The 11662-nt window shown below is 38.2% G+C and overlaps 1 long non-coding RNA gene across 1 annotated transcript; it reads right to left on the reverse strand.

The window, feature by feature from the left end:
- Window positions 1-6279: 6279 nt before the first annotated feature.
- Window positions 6280-9514, reverse strand: LOC103156190 (uncharacterized). Its single transcript, XR_478121.2, has 5 exons — window positions 9202-9514; window positions 8968-9081; window positions 8336-8814; window positions 6798-6920; window positions 6280-6644 (listed from the first exon to the last, which is right to left on the reverse strand). It is a non-coding gene; the product is annotated as an uncharacterized LOC103156190 (long non-coding RNA).
- Between the last annotated feature and the right edge of the window lie 2148 nt (window positions 9515-11662).

Here is an 11662-nt window from a genome sequence, read left to right on the forward strand (position 1 = left end):
TTCTGTGCGGACGACCTTCCCTCTCTTTGTAACCATCCGACCACACTTCTCTAGTCCGAATAAACTGAATTCAGTTTATTTGTATACTGCCAATTAACAAGTGTTGTCTCAAGTTACTTTACAAATAAAACAGTACATTTTTGGTACATTTTTATTCTTCTATTTGGGTCTCAAACAGCCCAACACTTAAAAAAAAGAATTAAAAAAATCTGATGTTTGTTTAATTTCAGACAAACATTTCACCAAGGTTTCAAATATGCAAGTAGAAATTGCATATTTTCTAAGTGTATTACCTTATTACCAAACTTGCATACTCAAATATATGCAATGGCTTTCTCTGGCTTGTTTGACAACTAGGAGTCTAAACAGGAACACGAAGAAGGTTAACGTTCTGTTAATAACTTAAATGTTTTTTAGTGTATGGAAAATGAGCCATGTCAAAAATGCCCAAAATCTTGACTCACAGGAACTATGATATTACCTTAGCAACCTCAGCCAGAACATCTGGTCAGATGGTTTTACTATTGTATTCGCCGTACAATGACTACTGGAAAAGACAAGTGTCCTATTATTGCTTTACCATCCAGAAACCACTTGCTGCATATTTCTTGGCTGTACAGGACACTCCACTTCGGTTGTATAATTGTGCATCTGTTTGCAGCCATTTTCCCATGTGAGTGTAAACGCTGGGGGCGTTCTGAAAGCTAATTCTGAAAAGGAGCTCAATATAGGCTGAACTGACCAGACTAAAATCTCACAATCTAAGAATGATTTTGTGCCAGAATGTAATGAATATATTTTGTGTAGGCCATAGTTCCATCCTATGTTATGTATTTTTATGCAGTCTGTCTTAATGTTTGGTTTCAGCTGTAGGTGTAATAAGTTCTTGGTTGATATGTTGTAGGAATAAAGTATAAAATCAGGTTTATTCATTACTTTTCTCAGAGTTTCAGCTGTGTGATAAAAAAAAATCTGCTTAGTTTCAGCTGGCAGCTGAGAGGATTCAACAAAGGACTAGCTTCTCTTAGAGCGCATTACCGTCAAATAGTTGAAGCCAGAGAAAATGGATTTAGTACGTTAGAATGGGGCGTTAGAGCTCACTTGATGACTAACCAGAAAAGGTTGGTTTACAGGTCCTTAATGCTGAACCAGCTATTTTCTTTCATCAAAGGCTCTTGGATCCCTCAGATTTTATATCTCTGATGAAAATATCAGATGCTTCTGTCTGATTGTGTGTCAGAAGAAATAAGATAAAACAGTCATTAACCAAAGCTTCTTTGAAGCATCCTTGTAAAAACACTTTTAGGTTGTCTTTCGAGACAAATTACAATATTGATAAGCTGAGCATTTTGTTCATGCAATTGATCTTTCAGATGCTTAAAGGAAGGCATAAGGACGGCATCAGATAACATCAAACAGGTTTTAAGGGGAAAGACATCAGTCTCTGTTCAACATTAGCAGAGTCTTGCCTTGAGGTATTCAACATTATTCAACTTAGAGTTGCTGGGAAATAAATAAATAAATAAATGGAAATAAAGTCAAAAAGATCTGCTAAAATTTGATGTAAAATTTATGAATGGACAATAAAATATAAGACAACAATGAAAGACTGTATAATAGCCAGACTTGTTGAAGGTTGTAGAATTAAGAGGGAAATAATATTGTGTATGAAACTGTATGAATGTACAGTGATAAGAGGAAATACTTTAACACCTTGGTGTAGGTTCCCATCCAGGACATGACTGTTCTGGGGAAAAGAGGCATAAAAGTTAAAAAGTTGATGCCACGATACATTAATGGTTGACGACTGTGGTACTGTGGGTGGACTCTGTTCGACCTCAGCCAAGGTCAGAGGGTCTATCCTAGAGGTGACCTTCCCCTGGTGCCTCATTGTAACTACGTGAAACTTCCTCCAGGTGTCACTGCATCCATGTATGATAATTTTTCACCAATTTCAAGTTTTTTTTATTTTTGATTTGGTGATTATTCTCATCAGGAGAGGAGTGCTTGAATACTGTCACCTTTTTGAACGTTCAGGTGTCGGGGAGAGTGGGCTGGTCTTCTCAAAGTGGGGGGTGGTCTTCTGAGATGCTTCAAGCATCAAAAGAGGGTCACATGTGGACTTTGAATAGAATGTGCCCTCACTCCTCCCTAGTGACCCTACCAGGCTCTGTAGCACCACCTTTTGGTCAATGTTGATTGTTTTTTACCCACAATATAAGTGGTGGTGGGGGGATGACATACCCTCTCCAACTGCCAAACCTTTTTGGTTTTACGCATTTCTGATGTCCATCTCCGAGACATCCTAACCCTGACGCTGTGGCTGCTAATGCTAGCATGTTGCTAAGTAGTTTGTGGAGAGCTGAGTTCTGGAGGGTTTGTAAATAATGTCAGTCAAAGGTTATACAGACTTAACGAAGGGCTTGTTGATTAGCCCAATGTCATGATGGAAGGTGAAGACCATAAAAATAATCAAATACAGTTCAAATACATAGTATAAGAGAAGACTACAGTCCCACTCTTTCCTCTCTTGGGAAGGACACAATTACAGGCTACCTTAAAATAAATTATTTTGTTTTCTGTCTATCAGTAATGGTTTGAAAAATGGGTTTCAGTGAACAGTTGATAGGTAACATAATTTGGTCCAGTGAAGGTTATGACTCTACCTCTGGGCCAGTTTCAATTCTACATATCGGCTCTTAATGATGAAACACACAGATGGTGATAAAGGTCCTTGGGAAGTCAGGCATAAAACAGCATCAGACGTTTGATTATTTGTGACATTTGGGGGCTATTGTTTTCACAACTCATAAAGTGACTAAATCAATTTTCGACATTTCACACTTGTACCTGCAGTGAAAAAAAAACAACCTTGCTGCACAGCTTTCTTTTTTATTTTAAGTAGAAGCCCAGAGGACTGCAGTGAGCACTGGAGCACATAAAAGACAGGCATTAAGTGAAAAATAAGGTCAAAACACTTCCACCCAACTTCACTTAAATAACAGAGGATCAAGCAAAAATGATAATGTGTTCAGAGGTTTTCAGTCCTGCTGATTCAGAGGGCAGAGTTAATTTACTGTGTAAATTTACTGTGTAAAGGAAAATTCATCCGACTTCTTCAAAGTGCAAAACAGAGATCAACCCAAACAAGGAACAAGATGAACATTAAAACCTGATCAAGCTTATCAATAAATAAATCAGAAATATTAATCTGCTCATCAGTTTAGAGGAAGTTATAATGCAGATAAAGATGGCATGTGCAGACTTTAGTATAAACACTAGTGAAATCATATTGCCCAAGAATACCTCAACAAATGTTTAGCATGGCAATTAATCAATTAATTCCTTGTTAAAAACATTTGAATTTGAGCTCTGTGCTGCAGTCCTGCACATGCTACAACCGTTGTGTTGCAGCAAAACAGTCCTGGGTTCAAATCCCAGCTGAGAGTTAAAGTATATAAGTGTAAATGACTTATTGAAGATGGAAATAGCCAAATGAATTTGAGAAACTTATTTGAAATGCTCCTCTTTCTGATTGACTGCCTGCCAAATTTATATGTGATATGTAATTCTATAAAAATATTACATATTTTCTTTCCCATAGAGGGGATTTGATCAGGTTATATAGTCAGCATCAGATTAATAAAATCATAATATATTTCCTGATTTTAAAAAAAATCCACCACAGAACTTGTTTCTACTCAAAATGTATGAGGCAGCAGTTATGCTAAATGAATGTGATAATTATTGAATAGTAAATAAACGTGAGAAGGAAAATGTAAAATTCAATGTTTCTTTACATATTTTGTAGCATCGTTAGTGTATTTGCAGAGGGGGCCCCCGGTCAGGGGCGCTGTGGCACAGAAAGGTTTGGGAACAAAATGATAAAAACTGACCTTCAGGATGTCCTTGAAGAAGATGACATTTGATCCCTCCTGGACAAACCAGCCTTATAGTAACTGGATGGAAATATTAGGTCCAAATATTTCACTTATGGATGAAATATCCATGGACTGAAAGGGAATTTGGTGCATTGTTTTCATTTTTATGCTGATGCTCATTTGTGCATGTTTCAGGCATGATAAGTGACCTAGTTGTGATGCTCATATTGTAATCAACAAGAGAGAAGACATGAGTTATTGTTATCCTTTAGAAGGTCACACTGAGGGGGAGAAGAGTCAGCCATGCAGGAGCGGTGTGTATGCAGCCATCATTAGCCAGAACTCATTAATGAAGCTCAGGCTTAGCAATGTGCTGGACGGCTGCCCTTTAAGGAACTTAAAGTCTTTCTTTGAGATGATAAAAACTCTACAGCTCTTTACTTTGCCAACATTGTTAACACAACATCAAAACTTTACTTTGGTACATTTTTCTTTATCTGCCGCGCCTCCTACCTGGATTTTCAGTCTGGCTGTCACAACTTTGTGGTATAGTTCAAGTATGACATTATGAAAGTATGTTTTATGCTATGCACAAGTGTACACACACATTTTGAAGTGTATTTTTATTATTCTAATAAGATGCACATTTATTTATACCCAAGTATGTCACATTTAATGAGATCAGTACTATTCATATTATGTTGTAAATCTGCCTTTACTCTGAAGTCTTATTTCTATTTTTACCTCTGTGAATCTGCATGTTCCTACTGAGCCTTGACTCGCTGCTGTTACACCTGAATTTCATCCACTGTGAGATAATAACCAATGATAATTTCATTCTATCATATTCTGTCCTATTCTGTTTTAGAATATTATTGAAAAGCTGATTTCTTTTAGAAACTTTATCTCTAAGTGAAACACATTATATAGATTAATTACACAGAAGAATTGTACTTTCATTTTGACAAGACTCAACATAATGTATATTCTAATTTATTGTATAATACTGAACATATGCATTTGTATAGCCTTGTGTGCGTATCACTTTTTATAAAGCTGTTACATTTTATGACTGCTGTTCTAGAAGGCAGCACTGCAGGCAGAGCTTAGACATTCTGAATTTCTTCTAGAGAACACATGATGGAGAGGAATCTATGAGAAGGCAGAAGCAAATTAGGATCGGGTTGGAAAAAAACTCTTTTGGAGGAGAAAGTTGGAGGCTCCAGCAGACCTTGATCTGATCTGGAGATTACTGAAAAAACGAGTCAGATTGACCTTCAAGCGCAGCAGAGCTGTTGCTTCTGAGGTGTTTGTGTCAGGCTGACGGTAAGAAGGGCTGGGAATCTGCAGCAGATCAAAAATTGAGCATCAGCTTCTTCAGAAATATATGTTTTGTAAAGCTTCTGTGGTAACCAAATCTCACAGCAGTAGAATATCATGAAAGTTCAATATTTTGACATTCATTCCAGGAAGCGAAACTCATTCATTACACCTACAGTGAAATATTTCAAGCCTTTATTTCTTGTAATTTTGATGATTATGGTTTAGACAAAATTCAGTGTCTCAGAAAATTTTAAGATTAGATCCAGGAAAAATATTTTAGGCTTAGAGAAATAAGTTCACTTCTATTTATATGCACTTTGTTTTTGTTTTTTTTTGCATGAATTATTGCATTAATGCAACGTGTCATGGAGTCAACCAGGCTGGAATCCCTCATTGCTTTGATAGCTGGCTCACTCTGGTGTCTCATCTTGACAATACTCCATAGATCCTGTATTTAACAAGACATGTTCCCTTATTACAAATGAGATCATCTGACAGTGAAACTTGTACTTTTTAAAAATCAATATTAAAGTATTGACTTAAAACAAGCTCCTATATCTTACTGAAAAGTTACTTGTAAGTTAATTTTCTCTCATTTCGAATGTACTAGTATATTTGCACTAAAACTAGACAAAAAAATATTTGGTATAATTTGGTGTTTTTGCAGTGTAATCGGTGGTGCTAAACAGATGACAGATTAAAATAAAAATGCACTGAAAAAATGTCCAAAAATTGTGTTTAATGTATATAAACACATGTTCATTTATCCTGTAGGTTGGCCTGTGCCTCTGATCCAATGACTACTGGAGAAAATAAGAAACAATGGATCATTTCAATAGCAGCCAGAAGTCTCAGATCCACAGCTGGAAGGGAGATTTTGTTGACAATTCAGTTAATCATGAATTTTAGACAACAGTTTTGAGAAGTGAGCCTTTGTTTAAATTAAAACAATTCAATCTGATGACGGCATTATATTGATGAAACATGGCAGTCACATTTTGCAGTAAAATGTTCAAAAATCTATAAAATATCGACTCAGGGCGATTGAATACAAATACAAGCCACTTTTTTAGAGTTTTCTGTAAAAATGTAGAAAACCATTTATTATTCTGCACTTCATCCTTGTTCAATACATCAAAGCATAAGGTTGCATGATAATGTATAATAAAGTTTAAAGTTCATGGGGATTGACAGTTTTTGGTAAATTTGGGATTTTAGAAAAAAAAAAAAAAAGTCATTCACAATGACAGCTTTCAAAAATCAGCTAAAATGACTTCTATTGCTTGCAATTCAAATTAATTTCAGCTCTTTTTGCAACCTTGACAAGCATGAAATATGTTTTCATGAGCCACAATTTACAAGGCTTAGAGAAAAAAAAACATCTCTAAAATTTGATGACTGTAAGCATGAAGTCCAGGTTGGATGTTTTCCTGTCAGATCCTGAGTGAAGGGAAACAAAGAGACAAGGACAGCAGCATGATTCAGTCCTGTAACAATGCCGAAAGGAGTTTGCAAGCAGCACAATAATGTAATCAGTAAATGATAACAGCTGCTGAGGTGTTCCTGTCATGAACGCTGAAGCTTCTGCATCACCCAGATTCGGTTATTAAAGGAAAGTCCCCGGCCCCAGCAGTCATTATCAGCTGCCTCACTTCTCTCAAACAAACAGGCCTTGTCCTTGGTGAGTGTCAACAGATAAAGGTGATGGTTTGTTTCCTGTTGTGGCATGAAAACAAAATTTGACATCATAAATAAAAGAAACATACATCTTCTGTTCTGATATAAGCATACATATCTTGTTAGATTTGTTGTCAAGGTCATTTAAGGTCCCAAAGCTATATAATTAAAAACATAATTTTAATCTCCCTCTACCAGAGGCCTGGGAGCTTGAGGGTTCCTCCAGTATCTTGGCTGTGCCTAGAACTGCTCCTGGGATTTGTTTGAGCCACTGCTCCAGTTTGGGGGTGACTGCCCCGAGGGCCCCGATGACCACAGGCACCACTGTGGTCTTCACCTTCCAGGCCTTCTCCAGTTCCTCTCTGAGGCCCTGGTATTTCTCCAGTTTCTCATGCTCCTTTTTCCTGATGTTGTGGTCACTTGGTATTGCTACATCCACCACAACGGCTTTCCTCTGTTCTTTATCCACCACCACAATGTCCGGTTGGTTCGCCATTACCATCTTGTCTGTCTGGATCTGGAAGTCCCACAGGATCTTAGCTCGGTCATTCTCCACCACCTTTGGGGGTGTCCCCCACTTTGACCTCGGGGCTTCCAGTCCATATTCTGCACAGATGTTCCTGTACACTATGCTCGCCACTTGGTTATGTCGTTCCATGTACGCTTTCCCTGCCAGCATCTTGCACCCTGCTGTTATGTGCTGGACTGTCTCAGAGGCCTCCTTGCACAACCTACACCTTGGGTCTTGTCTGGTGTGGTAGATCTGAGCCTCTATTGCTCTGGTGTTTAGGGCCTGTTCCTGGGCAGCCAGGATATATAGACACACACAAAATGATGAGAATTTCTTTAGGAATTTCAGAAGTTTACTATGCCAAAACAATGGAACATCATAATCTACAATAATACAGCAAGAGGCATATTTGTATTCTAAGACAACACCTCAGAGACACTGCTTTCTGGTGTGACATATTACTTACATTTAAAGACATTTTTCTAGATGCCTTAAGGAGCCATGTTCATCTGTTAAAAAAAATTGCAAATATAACGTATTCAAACCATAAGGAGGTGGGTTAGGGTTAGCGGCTGCTTAGTTTGCTAATGCCTTGGGCCAGCCCTGCCTTAAGAAATCCCAACACCAGTAACTTGCACAGCAGCAGCTTTATGTCAGAGCTGGATGACTCCACCCCGACCAGGGAGCCCCTTCCAGCCCAACAGCAGGAGGATCCACTTGCCAGTACTTTCTATTCTATAAATAGGTGTCATTTTGTGTGCTATGGGAGCTGCATGGGTGCGATAAAATACATACTCGTTTTATGTTGCTAAACTGCACTGGGAGGTAGATTACAGCTACACCACAGTAACAAACAGGAGACTACAGGCAGTTTCTAAATTTAAACTATTTGAATCAACCACTGAAATTGCAGATCTTATACAAGAGGAGAAACATTACTTACTGATGGAGTTATGGCCACTGCAAGTGACCCAAACAACCTTAACCCCTGCAGGATGACCAAATGCAGGCATGAAGAAAACAGGTGAGAGTCTCCCTTTATACTCCACACCCATGAGGACCTCCTCATGGGACCCCTGGCCCCTAATTAGGTAATTAGGGGCCAGGGGTCCTCAATCTTGGGGCAGGCTTCATACTGCTACATGAGAATGAGATGTTTGTATACAGGGGAGGTTGATTACTGAACAAGGAACAGGTGGCTGATTACAAACGGGTTGCAGGTGTGAGAGGAGAGAAAGTTAATAACTTTGTTGTTGCCATGTTGAAATCGTTACTTCTCCAACTATATTAACTGGAAAGATGCCTTACAGGTTGGACAGGTTTTGAATTATTGCCCTGCTGATTCATCAGCAACAATAGAGAAGAGGTTATAAACGCTGAGGCAAGGAGGTAAGGCCAAGCAGAGAAGTTGATTCTGGGCTCCTGCATACAAAGAAAAGACAAGCAATTTTTAGGGTTTATGTTATAGTTTTTTGTTGTTGTTTTTTATTTAAAACTTTAAATAGGACAACTTTAAGTTACGTATTATTGGAATGCATCAGTGACAAACCCTTGCACTCGGTACCATGGACTCACACTAACAAGGAAGCGTTTATTGAGGTGTCATGGAAACTTTTAGATCCACTACAGCCAGAGCTCAGCTCCCTCTCCAGGACTAATGACTGCAGCCTGTGAGCAGACAAACACAACCTGCCAAGAGAGCACCACACATATCACTGCAGCGAAACAACATGCTGACGGCGTGACGGGCGCCTGGAGCTTTAGGCCATTATAATGATGCAGGAAAACTGAATGAAAAATGAAAATAACCTTCCACCATCTTCTCTTGCATCAAGGCTGACATTCTTCACATAATGAAATAATCTGCAGAAGCAGCTCGGCAGACAGCACTGCCACACACTGAACAGGAGGTGGAACGTTTTCTCCCGATCAGGCTGGTCTCCGTTTGACGTCCTGAAGAAGCATTCCCGTCGGAAATCCCCGTCACGAGACAAACAAACATCCTCCTCACTATCCTCCAGTATTGAATTTGCATGCTTGTGTCTGATGCTGCCAAGACTCACTCTCTGTGCAACGCTAATCAATTCCTGCAGTGGCTGGATAAGACCACTGCACCCTCCCTTTGAGTGAGAGCCAACACTAATATGAATGACTCATTTGCAATGTAAAACATGATCAATTAGTAATCCAGCACAGAGGGTGCATGGAAACCTCCGCTTCACCTAAAAAAATAGTAATAAATAAAACGGGGCTTGTTGTGTCGTGTTATGTCTAACAGGATTACATCCTGCTGCTAAAGCTACAGTGGATTGTGACGCACAAGGAAATCTGATCCAGTTCAACACGTTTCACAGCAAAATCTTTCACTGTCCTGTCACTTTATTGAGGTCACTATAATTGAGCTCATTGCAGATTATTCTGAACATCATTTTACCTTCTTTTTTAGGCCAAATATGCCACAAAATGGCAGACACTGCCTTGGATTCTGGATCAGTTTCAGTCTCCCGTTTTGTCTTTTCTGCTCTCTTCCAAGTGGAGCAATCAGAGGAGCTGGAGAAAAAGATTAGGACATAATTCGAAATACAGGGATTGCAGACCTCATTTTGGGGGGACACTGCATCTCTTATCCTCTGTTTGCAGATGAGAAAAGAGCTTTTTCGCTTTTTGACCCCTGCTGTGGCACTTAGCAAAAGAAAAACACAGCTTGTCTTCTTCAGAGTGTGCAAAGTTTAATTATTGTTTAGGACATGAAAAGGATGATGACGTCTACGGATCAAAAGGAAAAAAAGATTCACATCTCTAAGCTCCAGGACTTCAGTGGGGCTGCTCTTTAGTGGCGTCAGTCCTGATTTAATTCTTTGCTAATTTTGTGACTTTTTGTCACATTCCAGCTGCAGACTTCACTGTATTTTATTGGGATTTCACAGTGAAAAAACACAAAAACCTGTATAAATGTGAAGTACAATTAAAGCTACAGTATGTAGCTTTTATAAAAATGTTTTTTTGTTAAAACTGCCACCATGTCATCACAGTATATGTGACCTCCACCTCCTCTTTGTGCTGCTACTGCGATCTGCAAAAAAAAGTAGTAATGTCTTAGCACTGCCAATCAGCTAATGTACGTGCTGCTCAATGTGCTAACGGCTGACAACATAACATTCCACTGTCATTGGTAACCATGGTAACTGACCTTAGCATTCGTGGCAGGCTGTGTTATGGTGAACCAGTTGCAGGCAAGGAAAGAGCAAGAAGGAGTTTGTGAGCGCTGCATACACTAGAATGATTGACGTTGCTGAAATCCTCCTGGCTCTGATTGGTCATTTCTGACTGAGTGGTAAATCACAGATTAACTGTTTAATATTATACTGTCAGGAGATAATGAAACTTAACCAAACTTTGCATTCATTTTGTTTGGGTAAATTTAACCAAACTTTTTGAGCAAAGACAATCTAATGTCAACAGTTCAGAAAAACCAAAAGAAACTAGAAACAATTTAGATGACACTTTGGGTACATTTCAGTAGTAATTATTTATATCATTTTCACACAATAAGGGATCAGACCAACATTTATTTAATTAACCACATGCTCTACAAAAAAAGGGTAAAAAAAATCATACATGCCCAATTTGAAGTAGCTTCAACTGTGAAACATTTTAGTTGGAATGGTTGTAAAGATGCATATCTCTTCAAATCAAATTTTATTTGTATAGCACATTGCAGCAGCAAGGCATTTCAAAGTGCTTTACATAATTAAAAACAGAAACAGTCATGTAACATTGAATAAACAGTGAGAAATTGAAAGAGATATAAAATGGAAGAAAAAGAAATTAATAAAGTAGATAAAAAGTCAAGATAAAAACATTAAAGACATTAAAACCCACACTCTAACCCTAATTTAGCCATAAGCAACTCTAAACAGGTGGTTTTAAGTTGAGATTTAAAGGCACCCAGTGTTTCAGCTGTTTTACAGTTTTCTGGAAGTTTGTTCCAAATCTGTGGTGAATAGAATCTGAATCTCTTGACAGCAGATCTGCACAATCTGTGGATATCAAATCAAATTCTTATCTTATACCACAATCAGTGATGTTGGTAATATTTCCCCTTTTATCAGTAATTTAACACATGATTATTTCTTAATTCCCATCTAAAGAATGTTTTGGCTTTTTGTTAAATGCAATTGAATTAAATCCTGGACTTTTATAAATCAGTGATTCTTGAGAATAGGGACAAAATGGGTTTTAATTTTCCCATATTTTTTTTTGTTATTTC

The sequence above is a fragment of the Poecilia formosa genome, unplaced genomic scaffold, assembly GCF_000485575.1.
Source record: "Poecilia formosa unplaced genomic scaffold, Poecilia_formosa-5.1.2 Scaffold469, whole genome shotgun sequence".
NCBI classification, from domain to species: Eukaryota; Metazoa; Chordata; class Actinopteri; order Cyprinodontiformes; family Poeciliidae; genus Poecilia; species Poecilia formosa.